Source organism: Manis javanica, chromosome 14 (assembly GCF_040802235.1).
Source record: "Manis javanica isolate MJ-LG chromosome 14, MJ_LKY, whole genome shotgun sequence".
Classification (NCBI taxonomy): Eukaryota; Metazoa; Chordata; class Mammalia; order Pholidota; family Manidae; genus Manis; species Manis javanica.
In genome coordinates, this window is record NC_133169.1 from 89,701,473 (window position 1) to 89,717,963 (window position 16,491).

Here is a 16,491-nt window from a genome sequence, read left to right on the forward strand (position 1 = left end):
TGCTCTCTTATTTGAGTGTCCCCTCTTCTGAGATGCCTTCTCCTCCTTTCCTCTTTCTCTACTTGCTTTTTCTTCACAGTGACGTTACGTATCTCTTTACTTGCATACTTACATTTATTCTTTAGAATGTAATCACCATAAAAGCTAGTGTGCCTTGTTGACCTCTGCACTCTCAGTGCCTCAAACAGTACTGGACACATTGTAGGTGCCGAAATATTTGCTGAATGAACAGGATGAATATTACCCTCATTTTAATAAAAAGTGGTGTCATTCCTTCTTAGTAAGGGAGCAATTTTCTGGGGCATGTTGCTTTAAAACTAAAGGAATATCGTGTAACACATGGAATCATTTGCTTTTATTAACAAGTCAGTTCAGTTTTTGCAAAATGCACAATTCCCAAGCAGATGCTTAAAAATGAGGAAATTCATTTCCAAGCTGTTTCTGGCAAGCACATTTGATAGTGTAAAATATTTATTAAGTGCCAGGGTGCTAAATTAGGTGCTGGTAGAAAGTGACTACATTTCAGTCCAGCTGGTGTGAGTCTGGACAGCACAAGGAAGAGACGTGTGGGGTTGCCTTTCCCGCCTCCTCCGAGCTCTCAGGATTCAGTGCCCAGACGGGGACAGTAGGTCAGAGGAAGTGGAATGGCCGTGTGCTGGGTGTTACCGTGGTCTCAAGTGCTTTCCCCCAGTTCAGTTCTCCTTGTTGCGGAAGTACTTTAGACAAGAAGGTAGGGTGGGGCCTTGTCTTGGGCTACCTTGTTCTTCCTGAAATGACTATGTACTTCTAAGTAGTAGAAAACTCAAGAATTTTGGGGTTTAAGCATGTCATATATTCCTGACATGGAAATGCTAATGGAATCTGCTCACTAAGTTATTCAAGTAGGTTCCGGGGACTATGATTTAACAACTGCGCCCCTGGTCCCTTTAATTCCTCTGAGTTCCGATTGGCCTTAGTCCCAGGTGCTTCCAGCGGCAGGTCATCCCCCTACGCTACAGGGATGTTTCCTAGACTCTTGATACTCTTGTACAATTTCATAAATCCCAATTATCTGTTATCTTAGCCCTTTGTTTTGTCAACCATTTCCTTAAAAACATGGGAGCCTTCATAAAACTGGAATTTTGGCATCATGTTTTGCTCTTCCTTAGCTTCTTTGCTGCAAGCCCACCTCTACTACCTGCCCACCTCCATTAGCCATTGTGGATCGGAATTGTCCGCCAAGGCTGAAATGAGCGGCAGGAGGACGCCTTCCACATGGGGTGACAACTCACGATGCTGAGCCATACTCAGCTCAGGGCGGTGCGGTGGAGCCTCCCGCTTGGCTGAGAGGCTGGGCCGTGCGGTGCAGGGATGCTCCCTGGCCGAAGCGGGGTAGTATTGCCTCTGGTCCCGGCTTGAGTTTAGAAGTATATGTTAAGTCTATATTATAATGGATCATTTTACCTTTTTACTTAGGAAAATGTTTCAGAGACATTATCTTAAAGAATTGGAACTACAAAGATTGGCTTTAACCAGAGTGTGCCCACACTAGATAGGATTCTGTAACACAACCGACTTCAGCTGCTGTTACACGCAAATCAGTACTACGGATTTCCTCTAGTTTGTATATGGGGCATAGCCTGCCCTTTTCAGATATTTGCCACATAGCATATTTAAACAATACGTGCACACATACAAATATACATTCCAGATATGTATAAATTTCACAAAACTCCACTGTAATTTAGTAAAACTTTCCTGAGCACTAAGTGTCAGATAATTTTCTAGAATACAAAGATGGATCAGGAAGAGACCCTGCCCTCTAGGAGGTTAGTGTGGTTAAGTAACATACAGATTTGCTCCTTTACTCGTTCTTGGCGAGGGTGGATATAGTCTCGAAGGCCCAAGAGGGTTTAAGCCATTCATTTATTGTTTCAGCAAGGACATTGCTTCCAAAGTCGCCACTTGGCTTGGGTTAGGCGGTAAGTTACATTTTGGCTTTTTCCTATTTTTTTTCCAATAAGCTTTCAGCTAAAAAAATAAAAATATCCAAACCCTGCAACTAATTTAAATAATTATTGCTTAAGGTTTCTTCTATTTCGGCACAAAATACGGACATTTTTTGATTACGTGAAGTGGAAGACTGCTTTGTGTTGAATGTTTAGACTAAACTCAACCCAACTTGGTCCCACTCATCAGATACCACCAACAGTTCAGAGAAAGGGGTGGAGGGCGCACAGAGAACAAAATAATGCAGGAGAGACGAAGGTGATGTGCCAGTGAACTGAAGACACTTTCCATGTGCTAGAAATGGTCTTTGAAGGAAGAACAAGAAGCGATTTGGTGGAAGCTAATCTCTCTAATCTCATTCTCTGTGTAATGAACTTCCGCCCTCTCTCCAGACAATGAGTGCTAACTAAGCCAGACACTTTGCTAGGCACTGAGGAAGTGGAAATACACCAACTATCACCCCTATTTCTAGGAATACATAATTTAATGGGGGAAACTAACATAAACAAATTTGTATTCAGTGAAAAAGAGAGAGATGGAGGGGCAGACTTTTAAAAATGTAAAAATGTCAACATACAGAGGTAATCCTATCAGTGAGTCAGAACTTTTTAATCTCTGTATGTTGGACATTAGGATTTTTTTTAAAAACCTTGCTCATGGCATTTCATATTCGTCATATATATTCCATGGCAAAACAGAGTACATGGATTCTGGTCAGAGTTCTTCCAGCTTATAGCTGAGTGGCCTTGGGCTAGTCATATCACCTCTCTGAGCATATTGCCTCCTCTGAAAAAAACAGAGCCAGTTTACCACAGGAGGACGTGGACAGGAGAAGCACTTGGCAAACGTATATATATATATATATATATATATATATATATACGGTATGACTACGTTCTTCACTAGAGGACCTGCTAGCTGGATGAGTTCTAATTTTGCTATTTGTCTATCTTTCACTTCCATTAGGTGAAGGGATCTTAATGTAAGTCCATGGATTAATGGTTGGCTCCCAAGTCGGGAGTGCTAGCTGAGATCATGTGTCAACTTTTGGGTATATATGGATATACATTTTCCTAGTCCTACAATTTTCATCAGATTCTCAAAGGCATCCTTGGCGGCAAAGGAGGTTAAGAACTACATGTCTAAATAGCGGTTTTCGGAGAGCAGAAGGTGGCTTTTAATCTTTGTATTCCAATACCTATATCACAGATCCCTGCACATAGTAGGGGCTCCTAACTTTGTTGCAGTAATATATATATATATATATCAAAGTGGATATGTGTTTTGATGACAAATATTAACACTCAAAACAAGTCTGGCTTCATCCTAGCAGTGAAGTGTGGAATTGTGATGAAGTCTGTCAGCAGTTGTCAAATAAGAAGAGGTGTCAAATTTAGAAGGCCTGGTGACTGCACAGCGTAAAGCAGTTGGTTCAGAGGTTCATTATTTCTTGGCTTGTGTTTTCAACTAGTGTGGGGAAGCTCTTTATTTCCTCTTTGTTGAATGTACGGATGGTTGTTTTCATTTGATTGCATAGAGGTTGAAGACTGCTCAGTCACACAGGCTTCCCAAATCCACTCCTCTGAACCTGTGGGCAGGATCTGGTGATCACGTGCCTCCTCTCGGAGAAACCATGGCTGAAAGCAGAGGCAGCGTCTGGGAAGTAGACACGAACCTTTCTGGGATTTGCTTATGTCTGCTCTCACTAGATGTTGCTTACAAAAATGCATATCTGCTAATACAAAACTTTCCTGGACATGATTGCCTGAGATTGTAACATTTCAATACATGCCTCATACAGAAGAACAATTGAAACACATGGGGTGCCTGGTCTGTCAAACTAGAGGTAACAGTGTAAGGACATCCACTGCGTCATTATTGTAACATTGGAAAACCAAAGACCAATCTAAATGCCTATGGGTAGAGGAGACTAGTTAAAAGAATCATCATATATGCTAACAATGCAATACTAGTAACCCATTCAACAGAATGAGGTAGTCGTAAGGTACCAAAGCAGCAGGATAGTTCAGATATATATTTTTTAAAGTGAAAAGTTTATTGCTTTTTAAAATCATTTTATTCTGAAATATTTATGGACTCAGGAGAAGTTGCACAAATAGTACATTAAGTAAAATAAGTCCTGTGTACCCTCCATCCAGCTTCCCTTAATGTGATACTTAAAATACATTTTAAAGAAAAACAAGGTTAGGTTGCAGAATAGTATATATGAATGGATCGTAGTAAAGATACCAAATTGTGAGCATTGGATATCTCTGGGAAATAGGGTATCATATGCAGCAGGAGAAAGAGCAATTGAAGGACTTTTACTTTTTAATTTATAAATATCTGTACTACTTAACATAGATATTAATATCTATGTGGATGCCTATATATCCATATGCAGAATATAAATACGTATTTCAAATGAACATATATTGCTTTTGTTTTTAAAAACACACAAAATGATACATTTAGGAGAATGATGCCTATGGTGGCAAATCCATGCAAATTAACTCAAGCTTTAAAAAATTAGTTATTCAACGTTTCACAAATTTTAAAAGAAAATGGAAGCTACAATTCAGAATTATATTAGGTGTGTCTGATACCTACTGCCCTAGAACTCAGTCACTATAGTCTGCTAGAATATGGCCCAAAAAGGGCACTTTCCACAAACCACAAAACCCATTTTCCATGATTCCATGGGTCGTTGGACCCTTTAGGCAAGGCTAGACTATCTGCTTGGAAACCAAAGTACAGGTCAATTCTAAAAGGCCTTGGTTTCTATATTTACATGTAATTTTACTAGCAAAATGATACTGTGACCATTTCTCCATAAGCCAGCTTTTAGATGGGCATGAACCATTGGCAGCTAGAATTCAAATCTGGCCTTGGTATGCTATTCAATCCTGACTATTTTAAGCTCTCTGATTCCCCATGTGCTTTTTATCAACCTTTCTCCATTCTGTAACTATTTGAATTATCTGGTACGTGATCAAAAATGCATTCCCAGCTGTATTGTTCCAGTCAGTAGTGGGTGATGAGGCCTTCCCAGATCATTTCTTTTTAAGCTTCAGCGTATGTATTTGTACTCTTTGGCCTATCTATTTGGAACTGTCCCAAATTCCCCGGACTGCTCCACTGGGGGGAGGTGGGCAGGGAATGGGAAAATGAAGGGAAGGCGACTGCTGCTAAGTATCCAGGGTGTGTGACATAACACTCCATTGGTCACCACTTCATTGTGCTTGAATATCTGAGTAATTCATCTCTGGCACATTAGGAATTGTTAATGGTGTTAGGAGTGGTTGCTGTTTCTGTGATTAAGTTGAAATGAACATGGATGGATGGTTAACAAGACATGATATTTACATGACATTCATAAGTCATATAAATAGATTTTTCTTCCTTGAATGCTAACTGAAGGCACATGAATCATTCATAGTGTTTTTGTGACTGAAGCAGTGCTGATTCTGTAAGCAGAATTAGCAAAGAAGTTGACTCATCTGAAGAATATTGTCCTTTCTCTACTTTCTGTTTATCAGAAGAGTCTAACTTAAAGAAAACCAAAAATATACCCTGCAAGTTACATTAGCAATATTCCCATTCCTTGACAGACACACGTATGCACTTATGCATATCCCTCCATCCACCCATCCATCCAATATTTATTGTAAGCCAACTGTATGCCTGGCTTTACATGTGAGGTGGAGAATATAATGCTGAGCAAACAATAGATGCTGTCTCTGCTCTCACAGGTTTACAAAAGCTAAGGTGGAGACTTGCGTTGATGAAGAATTACCTAAATGGCTACATAGTTGACAACTGAGTCAAGGGCTCTGAAGGAAAAGAACAGGTTTTCTGAGAATGTGTAAGAAACTAATCTAACCTGTGAGGGTCAGAGTAGGCTTTCCTGCTAATGTGGTGCTTGAATTAAGATATGAAGGATGACTAGAAGTTACACTGGGTAGAAGAGGGTGTGTGATGGATGAGTGTGTCTGGTTGGCGAGCACGCGTGAGTATATGGTAAGGACTGTCCAGCCCGTGGGACTATGTATAGGAAGGCTCTGTAGTGGGAGGGAAGACAAAGTGTCAAGGAATTGAAGAAACGACAGGTGGCTGAACCACAGAGAAAGCATGAAACGAAGAAAAGAAGGGCCCAGAATACACAGGGCATTGGAAGCTGTGGCAAAAAATAGATTCAGTGGGAAAACTTCGAAGAGTCCTAAGCATGATCAAGCATGTTCCCCTTCTGCTGTCCCCAAACACATTATGCACGAGAAAAACAATAAGGGAACATGTTCAAAAGCCATCGGGGTGCTGTAACACAGTTTAAATACCTGCCTATTAAAATTGTTTCATGTTCTTGTTCAGAGTTCTGGGCACAACCATGGTTGAACAAAGAGACCTTTAAAATTGGAATGTCCATTTATTTTTGTGAGGTGCCATTGCAGAGCTCCTTCATCGAGTTCTTTAGGAAACAGAGACACATAAATGTAACTGACCATACTGCAGACATCAAGAAGGCCCAGAATTCCCAACTGGATCCATTAGTTGATTCAAGTAAGTGCCTGGTCGGGCTTTTGCTGTGTTTTCAGAGTTTGTAGAACCTCACACTTACAGAGACAGGGAAAGTCAGTGGAGACTGCGAGTGTCACACACTGAGAACAATGTGGGCATTGCTGGGACCCCAGTACAACATCTCTGGTGCCAGAGAGCCCGCTGTACATTCACCCTGTTGCTGGACTCCCAAACAGTTTCGGCGATTAGGATGTGTCTGAAGTGGGTACTGCCTTGCAGAAGAATTTGGCCCGAGAAGATCCTGCAGCCTCTCAAATGCTTTTCTGAGAGTTGTCCACCATCTATCTGCAGGTACACACACCCAAGAAAGGTACACACACCCATGCTAAAGTCAGAGGAAGAGGCCTGACATGACTGAACCCACATGCAGCTTATTTAGTCAGCTTCATGACTTGAAAATATCAGCATAGACCCGCATCCGCCAGTCACCATGGCAGGAATTCAACAGCCCATGGTGTGACAGACGGGTACATCTTGGATCTGGAGAATAAAGATCTGAAACTTGTGAATGAACCTTCTGTGAGTTCAGCCAAAATACCCCTATTAAAGATATAGATCAATGGATGAGAATGGATAAAGAAATTGTGGTATATGTTATGATATATGTATATATACACAGAAACATAGAAGGAATATTAGTCATTCATAAAAAAGGTCAAAATTTTGTCATTTTTACATGTACAGACCTTGAGGGCATTGTGCTAAGTGAAATAAGTCAGACGAGTACCATATGATTTCTCTCATATATGGAATCCAAAAAAAAATCCTATAGGTACAGAGAATGATAGGTGGTGACTGGAGGTGGGGGATGGGAGGTAGGAAAATGGGTGAAGGAGGTCAAAAGGTAAATAATAAAAAACCAGCAACTGCAAATAAACCCATCAACTGTATTTCATACAATTTAGCACTAGTAAATGTTTTTCAAAATGTGTCATCTTCTACCTACATGTAATTAGACACCACATTCAATATAATTGTTAATCTCAACGGAGAACCTAGCACTTTGGGAAAGGATGATAAATGTTGCTGAACACTACTGGCAAGCTCAGTAGGGCTGTGTAGACAACAAATTCTGAACAGGGCAGTTGAAGGGAAAAGGGAAACCTATGCTTCTCACACACGTATGAAAATAATCTCAGCTACTAGCTTTAAAATCAAGTTAATAAAATAGCAGCAGGTCTTTGAGGACATTAAGATAAGAGGAATTTCATCTGTAATTTGTAAAACAATAGCATCTTCTCTCAGCAACTAATCTCAGGGAATCACTTTCAGAGTCTAGAGTGGAACAACACTTAATGTGGAAACTGCTCTTTATAAATATTAATCAGATGGTTCACAAACATCTATAAGACATGAAAGCTGTTTTAACCCAAGTAGGCTAGGCAAGTGATAGTTGTAAATATCTGTGTACCTAGGTCTGTGCAAGGAGCAAGTGTGTGTGTGTGGGTGTGAGTTCTGAGGGGTGGAGAGTGCATACATTCATTCAGGTGCTGGGAGAGGCATTTTTTTTTTCCTGACCAGTTATTATTATTTTTGACAGAATGGATAAAGCTGACTGTTGTGGTGTCATGGAAACCTAACCATGGTAACCTAATAGAAACATCAGGAGATTAAGGGAGAAAGCATCATAGAGAGATTGCTACTGATTCCTGCAGGCACTATAAAAATAACCACTATCATCCTCCTATTTTGAGTGAGAACATACCGCAATTTGGAAAGTCATGCTTTCTGTTCTGTAGCTTTTGTGTACAAACGGCTCATACACAACTTGGAAAACAGTTACTCATCTTGAATGGAAGTGAATTGAATCAGACGTTCAGTTCGGAGGTCTGAGGAAATGAAGCTCACCTTCAAATCTAGCGCATTCCCCAGCCTGCAGATCAAGTGCATCAGCATGTCCCAGTAGTTTTATGTTATAAAGAGTCCTTGAATCCACTTCTCTTCATTTCTGCCTCCATTATCACCCTCCCCATCCCCAAATTCTTCCCTTACATGCTTCTAGAGCACCCTGTGCTTTTCTTTCACAGCTCTTACACCCTATGTTCATGTGTGTGATACATCATTCATTCTCTTGTTCTTATATTCATTTGTTCACTCATTCACTCAACAAATATTTATCAGGTGCCATCTCTGGACCAGATACTATTCCAGCCCCTAGTCACACAGTAGTGAGACAATAGACAAGGTCCCTACTCCTACTGAACTGATACTTGAATGGGCACAGACAGGTGTAAGCGAATAAACATCCAATAAGAATAGTGCCCGCTGTGCAGCTGGGAAGACAGACACTCAATCCACTATCCCCTCAGCAGCCAGCGTGAGCTTAAAACACAAATCAGATCAGGTCAGTCCCCTGCCAAAATCCTTTCAATGGCTTCCTGTTGCACTTAGAACAAGATACAACTTCCCGACATAACCTGACCATGTTGAGTCACAGAAGAGCGTTTTGGTATGAATATATCATTAGGTAGCCAAATAGAGTTTCAGTTCTACTTTATGAAAAGCAAGTGAATTCTCAAAAGAATGAGTGTCCTTTCCACCCCCTTCACTTTCAACATCCACATGAATGAGCTGGCAATGTACTGTGTTTGGACCAACAGTTTCCTGAAGTTTATTCTATTTTTTTGAAAGATGGGCTCTCTTTTGATAATCAGATCATCTCCTGGAAAAGCTGCCGCGTGGTGCATTCCTTAGCCTCGCTGAGCTGCATTTTCCTCCTCTGTAAACGGGGGGTCATATTTGACTTCATACGTTTGCTTTGAAGAGTAAATGACCTACTGGGCAAAGACCTGCTACAACGTGAACACTGCATTCTGGGCTCTTTCCTCGGAGCAAAGGAAACAGGTTGCAAACCCATAAACCTACAGACGTGGGAATAGGAAAATGGCCCTGAAACCAGAACAAGAGAATTGTTTACTTCACAGCAGGGTAATGGTCGGGACTCGGAGGCATCACAGCCGGGTCACTGGTGACTTGTCATGGTCACTGAGCTAACACCAAACCTTGCTTGAAGCGGGTGTTTTGTGCAGTTAGCCTTCTCCGGGCGGGTGATTGTGCAACATGTTGTTCCCTGAGCACACGTTGTTCTCACGGGGCTGGCATGGTCAGTCAAAACCCTTCTTACTTTAGAATATTCTTATTTGCAAACAAATACCAGCCAATGTCACCCAAAATCCTGGTTACAGGCTGGGCAGAGAAGCTGAAAGAATCCTGAGGCGAAGATCCTTTTCATGTGGAACTACCCGGGAGAAAGATGTCTTCATCCGTTACACTTTGACCCGAACTGCAGCTCCTGCCCGCAGCCGTCCCCTCCACTGCCTCAGCCCTGCAAACCCGCCGTGTAAATGCTTTTATATCCTTACTGACTTTTTCCCATCATTTGAGTAGAACACAATCAGGAGACAGAGACAGAGAGAGAGGGAGAGGGAGAGAGGGAGAATATAAGGATACACAATATATTGTATAACAAGAATAAAATATAGATCGGTAGTCAGTCTATGCTCTCCCTACCTCCAAATACAATATAAATTTGATTGACATTTGGCTATAGTCTTACAGATTTTTTTTTTCTCTCCATCTGTGCAGACATATTCTGTGGTTAAATGCACGGGCCGTGGAGTAAGACTGCCCAGCATACATCCCAGCTGTGCCCCTTACTAGCTAGGTGGCTAAGGGAAACCACTTTTAGCTCCTCTGTCTCAGGTTCCCCATTGATAAGGTAGAAATTTCTCCTGGAGTACTGTGAGGGTCACGGGGCTAATACACTGACAATGGTCAGAACAGCACCCAGCACATAGTAGGTGCTCCAAATGCTATCTAGACCTGGGAAAGAGAAGAAGAATGTCTACATAGTAGGTAGTCAATAAACATTTCTTAAATGAATAAAGGAGTAAGTCGATGAACAAATAAAAAATACATGAGTGGGTACATGATGGAAATAGAGCCTTAGTGGAAAATTATGGGCTGAGGAGAATCTTTGGGTGCTGGCGATTCTTCTGGAAATTATGATAAAACCTGTATTGGGCACTTGAGGGCTTCTTGGAAGGGCGGGATCCCATGGGGCTGCCTGGACTGCTGCGGGAGAAGAGAGCTGTTCAGACCTGCCCGTGGCTGAAGGTCCATCCTGGGGTCTCCTCTGGCTGCTCATGTCACCCTCGGCTTCCTGAGCAGAGCTGAAGGCCTCATTTCTGAGCCTCGCTTCTCACCTGCAAATGCTATAACCCTCTCCTGACTCCAGGCGCCTCATTGCCTCCGGCTACTTAGGTTTATTTACAGTTTTGAAGAAATGACAGAAATCAGCCACTTGCCACTAGGGCTCTGAAAAACCTCTGCAGAAATTCTCCAAGCAAAACACCGCAGTGTACCTTCCAAGTCAGACAGGGAAACGTGTAGCTGATGAGTAACTCATCTCATGAAAGGCAGCGCTTAGGAATGACCCAAACATGGCCATTTCCAGTCATGGGGTTCTCAGAGAAGAGGGGTCTCAAGGGGCCTGGGAGAGGAGGTGTGAAGGGGTGAGGTTGCCGGGGACACATGGTGGAAGCAGCCGAGGGCGGGCTGGGGCCTGGTGTGCCGGGGGTGGTTTCACACCCTGCGCATGGTGAGGCCTGTTTTCCACCTGGTCAAATACCATTACGTCACTCTTTTCCAGTTACAGGAGATCGAGCGAGTGCCAACCACAGCGAGTCCCTGAGATCCAACCCAAACACAGCCGCCCCAACTCCGCAGGGAGGCTGGGGAGGAAAAGCCGGTGCACAGCATCCTCCTGCTGGGCGGGTGGCCTGTGGGCAGCTCTCTGAGTGCACATAGGACTGGATATCAGGGACACACCCCCCTATCGTTTCTTTTCTTTCTTTTTAAAGAAGCATTATTTGAGTTCCATTTTCCCATTTAACAGAGTCCAAGGTCTGGAATCCCAGCTCTGCTGCTTACTAACTGTGAGACCCTGGTCAAGTCCTACAAACGTGCTAAGCCTCAGATCCTTCATCCATAAAGTGGGGATAACAATTGAACCAGTCTTCATGGCACATGTGACAATGAAACGGGAGTGCACGTTGAGTATGTAGCACAGTGCCTGGCACATATTACATGCTCAATAAATGCTTTCTATTATTGTTATCACTGGTGAAGATGCTCAGTCCGCATTATTTAGGGCTTTTCGTGTCTTCTCTCCCCAAATACAGAACTTGAAAAAAAAGTTTCATTGAAGTATAAAATCCAGACAGAAAGGGGCAGCAACCACACAGGAGTGGCTTGATGCATGTTTACAAAGTGAATGCTCCCATGTAACCGCCGCCTAGATCGTATGTAGCATCACCAGGTCTAGAAGCTTTCTTGTGCCCCTTCAAATTCACTGTTTCTACTATTCTGACTTCTATCACTATAGATAAGTTTTAACAAGTAAACTTTTTGAAATAAGTACTACCCAAATATACAGATTCCTCACTCCACCCAAAGAGAATTGCTTTTTTGACCTCTATTATAATAAATTTTGTTTTTGAATTTATATAAATGGAATTATACAGACCATAGAGTTATGTGCTCTTTTCTGTGTGGTTTCTTTTATTCAACCACATGCTTGTGAGATTCACCTGTGGTGCTGCACAGAGCAGACATTCAGTTCTTCCCAATGCTGTGTAGTACTGCATTGTATAAACATTCAACAATTTATTTGTCCATTTTATTGTTGATGAATACAGGCAGAGCTCAGAGATATTGCAGGTTCAGTTACAGGCCACTGCAATGAAGTGAATAGTGCAACAAGGCGAGTCAAACTAGCTCTTTCGTTTCCCAGTGCATATAAAAGTTATGTTTACACTATACTGTAGTCTATTAAGACTGCAAAATCACTATGTCTAAAAAGCAATGTCTATACCTTAACTAAAAAATACTTTATTGCTAAAAAATGCTAACCATCACTGAGCTTTCAACAAGTCATAGTCACTGATCACAGAACAATCAGCAAAGCAAATAATACTATTGACAAAGTTTGAAATATTGCAACAATTACCAAAATGTGACACAGAGATATGAAGTGAGCAAACGCTGTTGGTAAAATGGCACTAATAGACTTGCACACTGCAGGATTGCCACAAACCTTGCATTTGTAAAAAAAAAATGCAGTATATGTGAACTGTAATAAAATGAGGCATGCCTGTTGTTCCTAGTTTTCTGCTATTATAAATAATGCTGCTATGAACATTCTCGAACATGTCTTTTGGTGCACATATATACACATTTATGCTTTTTTATATATATGAGTGAAACTGTCTATATCACAGAATGCTTATGAATTTAGTTTTAGTAGATAATGTTAAACAATTTTAAATGTACCAATTTTCATGCCAGCAGTACATAAGAGTTCCAGTTGCTCTACACTCTCATCAACAGTTGTGACTACAAGTTCCTTTATAAAAATTTAGCTATCCTGGTGGGTGTGCAGTATTATCTCATTGGGGTTTTAATGTGTATTTCCCTGATGAGTGAGATGTTGAGCCCTTATATTGACCATTTTTATATACTCTTTTGTGAAATGCCTACAAGTCTTTTTTGGCCACTTTTATATTGTATTACCTGTCTTTTCTTAATGATTCACGAGATTTAAAAAAATTATGATAGATGTTCAATAGTTAGATGTACGTAAAAATCTGTTTCCACTCTGCAGCTTGCCTTTTCATTCTTTTGACAATATCTTTTGATGAGCAAAAGTTTTAAATTTTAATATAGTCTGATTTATCAGTAGTTTTTTTTCCTGACAGAGTTTTTTTCATGTCCTGTTTAAGAAATCATTGCTCATCCCTATGTGATAAAAGTATGTTCCTATGTTATCTTCCGGGAGATTATTTTCTACCTTTCACATCTTGAAGTTGATTTTTATGAATGGTGTGAGGTAAGGGTCACGATTCATTTTTCTCCTCCCATATGGAAATCCAATTGCCTTGACATTATTTATTGTAAAGGCCATCCTTTCCTCACTGCAGAGGATTCACACTATTGTCAGAAATCTGGTGACCATACATGTGAGAGTCTTCTCTGGATTTTATTCCATTGGTTTGTCTATTCTTATGACATTATTATACTTTCTTAATTACTGTAGCTTTATAATAAATCTTACAATCTGGTAATGCAAGTCTTTCAGGTCTCTTTTTCTTCAAGACTATCTTCACTAACAACTAGGCATTTTTTTGTGTGTGTTGCACAATCACAAACACACACATAGACAAATCTGTTGTGATTTTGATTCAGGGTGCATTGAATCTATAGGCCAGTTTGGGGAGGAAAGTACTGAGTCTTTTATCAATGAACTTGAGGGAACCCTTCATTTATTTAGGTCTTCTTTAATTTCTTTCAGCAATGTTTTGTAGTGTTCAATGTAGAAGTCTTACATATCCTTCACTAGATTTGTCCTTACTTATTTCATTCTTGTTTGGTGCTATTATATATGGCATTTTACACATTTCACTTTCTAACTGTGGTTAGCATGTAGAAATACAATTGATTTTGGTACACTGACATTGTATCCTCAACTTTGCTATAAATTCAATTATTTGTTTTAATAGCCTTTCTGTGGTTAAAAAAATTCTGTGTACAATTACAGTTAAAAGCAGTTACAATGCAGTTTGGGGGACTTATGTTTCCAATCTACAAAATAGATACATCTTTCACCATGACATTTAAAATAAAAAACAGATTTCTTTTTACTGCCTTAAAATGTTTAACTCATGATTTTGTGATCATGTGGGATAAATAGGCCCATATCCCAAAAGCAACATTTACTTCTATTCACAAGAAAATTCAGCATCCAAATGAACCTCCAACTTTTTTATAGGGAAAGAAGGTTTTGATTTTACATTTTGCCATGTTAAGGTGGGACCTAATCTCTGGGAAAAAAGTCCTAAAAAGTAAAATCAAGTTTGCACATATGCCAGCAAGAATCCTCCCATATGATTTCATACAATTGTATTGTATGAAATGTATGCAATTATTTCGTACAATTTATCATTTATAAATATTTTTCATAATGTGTTATCTTCTACCTAAATGTAATTAGATACTACATTCACTGTAAGTGTTAATATCAACTGATAATCTAGCACTTAGGGAAGGGATGATACACACAGACACATGTGCCCTCATGCCCACCCCCGTGATCATGGGAGACATTGCTAATCCATCATGACCATCTCTACTATTTAGCCCAGAAGTGGCCCCAGAATCCTTCCTCATGCAGGGTCCCCGGCAATACCTGCCACCAGTTGATTGGATTTATCACTTAAAATGAAACCTATTTGCCATCTGTAACTTAGAATTTCTGGCAGCACTTAATTCAACTATATCCTTAAACTCCTTAGAAACTTGCTTCTTACAACCTAATCATCCCAAATTTTTCTCTGAATTGTCTAATATTTTGGAACTGTGATTGAATTGCATTGCATTTGAGGTGGCAGGAAAGGCAATAACTGGCTGGCTGGCTTGCTAGCAGGTAGCAGGCTACCTGCTCAGGTAGGCAATTCCTTGGCAAGTTAATATCGGGACAGGAACCAGTTCTCACCTTTGCAACTTTAGAAATTTTATTCAGTCAGCAGTCCCTGAGTTTATCAAGCTCCCAGGCACTTACTCAGAAGGAAACTAACTGGACACAGATTCATGGATCAAAATGCCAATGGAATGATTTGTAGAGGGAGCATAAAACTTTCCAATGGGTACAATGCTGTTTTCCATTACTCAGAAGATTCTCTCCCTCCTACTGAGCTACCTGGGAAACTGAATTAGGAATTTGAAGCTCAGAGGAATTTAGTTCAGAGGCTAAGAGCTCAGGTTCTTGGGTGAAGTCCCAGGCTTGAATGCAGATCTTGGTGACCTCAGGAAAGTTGCCTTTAATTTCTCTCAGTTTTCTCATCTGTATTTTGGGGGTAGGGGGAGTACAGTAATTTCTCCTGAGGATTCATGTACTAGTGCATATGCATCATTTAATAGCTTAGGATTGGGACACAGTAAGAAGTCAAAAAACGATAGATGATTCGTGAACACTCAGCACAGAGGGAATATAATATTTTTAAGGACGGTTTCGCTGAGACTGTGGGAAAGCTTTGAATTGCTTTCTCCTTTTTTAGGGGCCAAAATCATAAGGGTTCCTTTAATAAAGAATCTGTCACTTTCTTTCTGTTGAATAGTTTTGGAAGAATATTAACAATTCTTAAACATAGAATCTCCATTCCATAGATTTCATGCCCACTTTCACCCTCTTCCAATGAGTCACTGTAAAATTAGATCAAATATAACTTTTTTATATTGGTCACATTCTAACCCTGAGGATAGAGGCAGGCATCTTGATTAGACTGCACATTGAGGTACTTTGGTCTTCTGACTGGCTTCAGGAGATTCCCTGACCTCCTTGATAAAACCTTGGTTGGGGCAAGGGGGGATACCAAGGTGCAGGTGTGTTTTTATAGTAATTTTACTGGAGATAAAGTGAGAAAGAAGAAGAGAATGTTTCCTGAGTGGTTGATGTGTGTTATAGTCACTTCCCATGTTCTATCTCAGTTATTCTTCATAATAACCTTATACCTTTGGTCTTTTATTCGTATTTGATGGACAATGTACAGAAGGTATAAGTACCTAGCCTAAACCCCCAGAGCTCACAGGTGGCGGATTGGAACGTCAGGTGGACTTGAACCTAGAGTTGTCTGCTATCAGAGTCCAGGCTCTCCCCACCACACCTTACTGACCACTTTTAGCTGATTTTCAGAGGTTGATATTTCTTCTGGCCTCACCTCAAAGCATATAGTTCATCAAAGTCTCTGTATCAGGGTTACCACAAACTCTTTGTCCATTTACATGACTCTTAGAAGACAGAGAGCTATAAGGAGATCTGGGAGAATGATACCCAGTGGGAAGACATTCTTTAGTCCAGTAGTTCCCAGACTT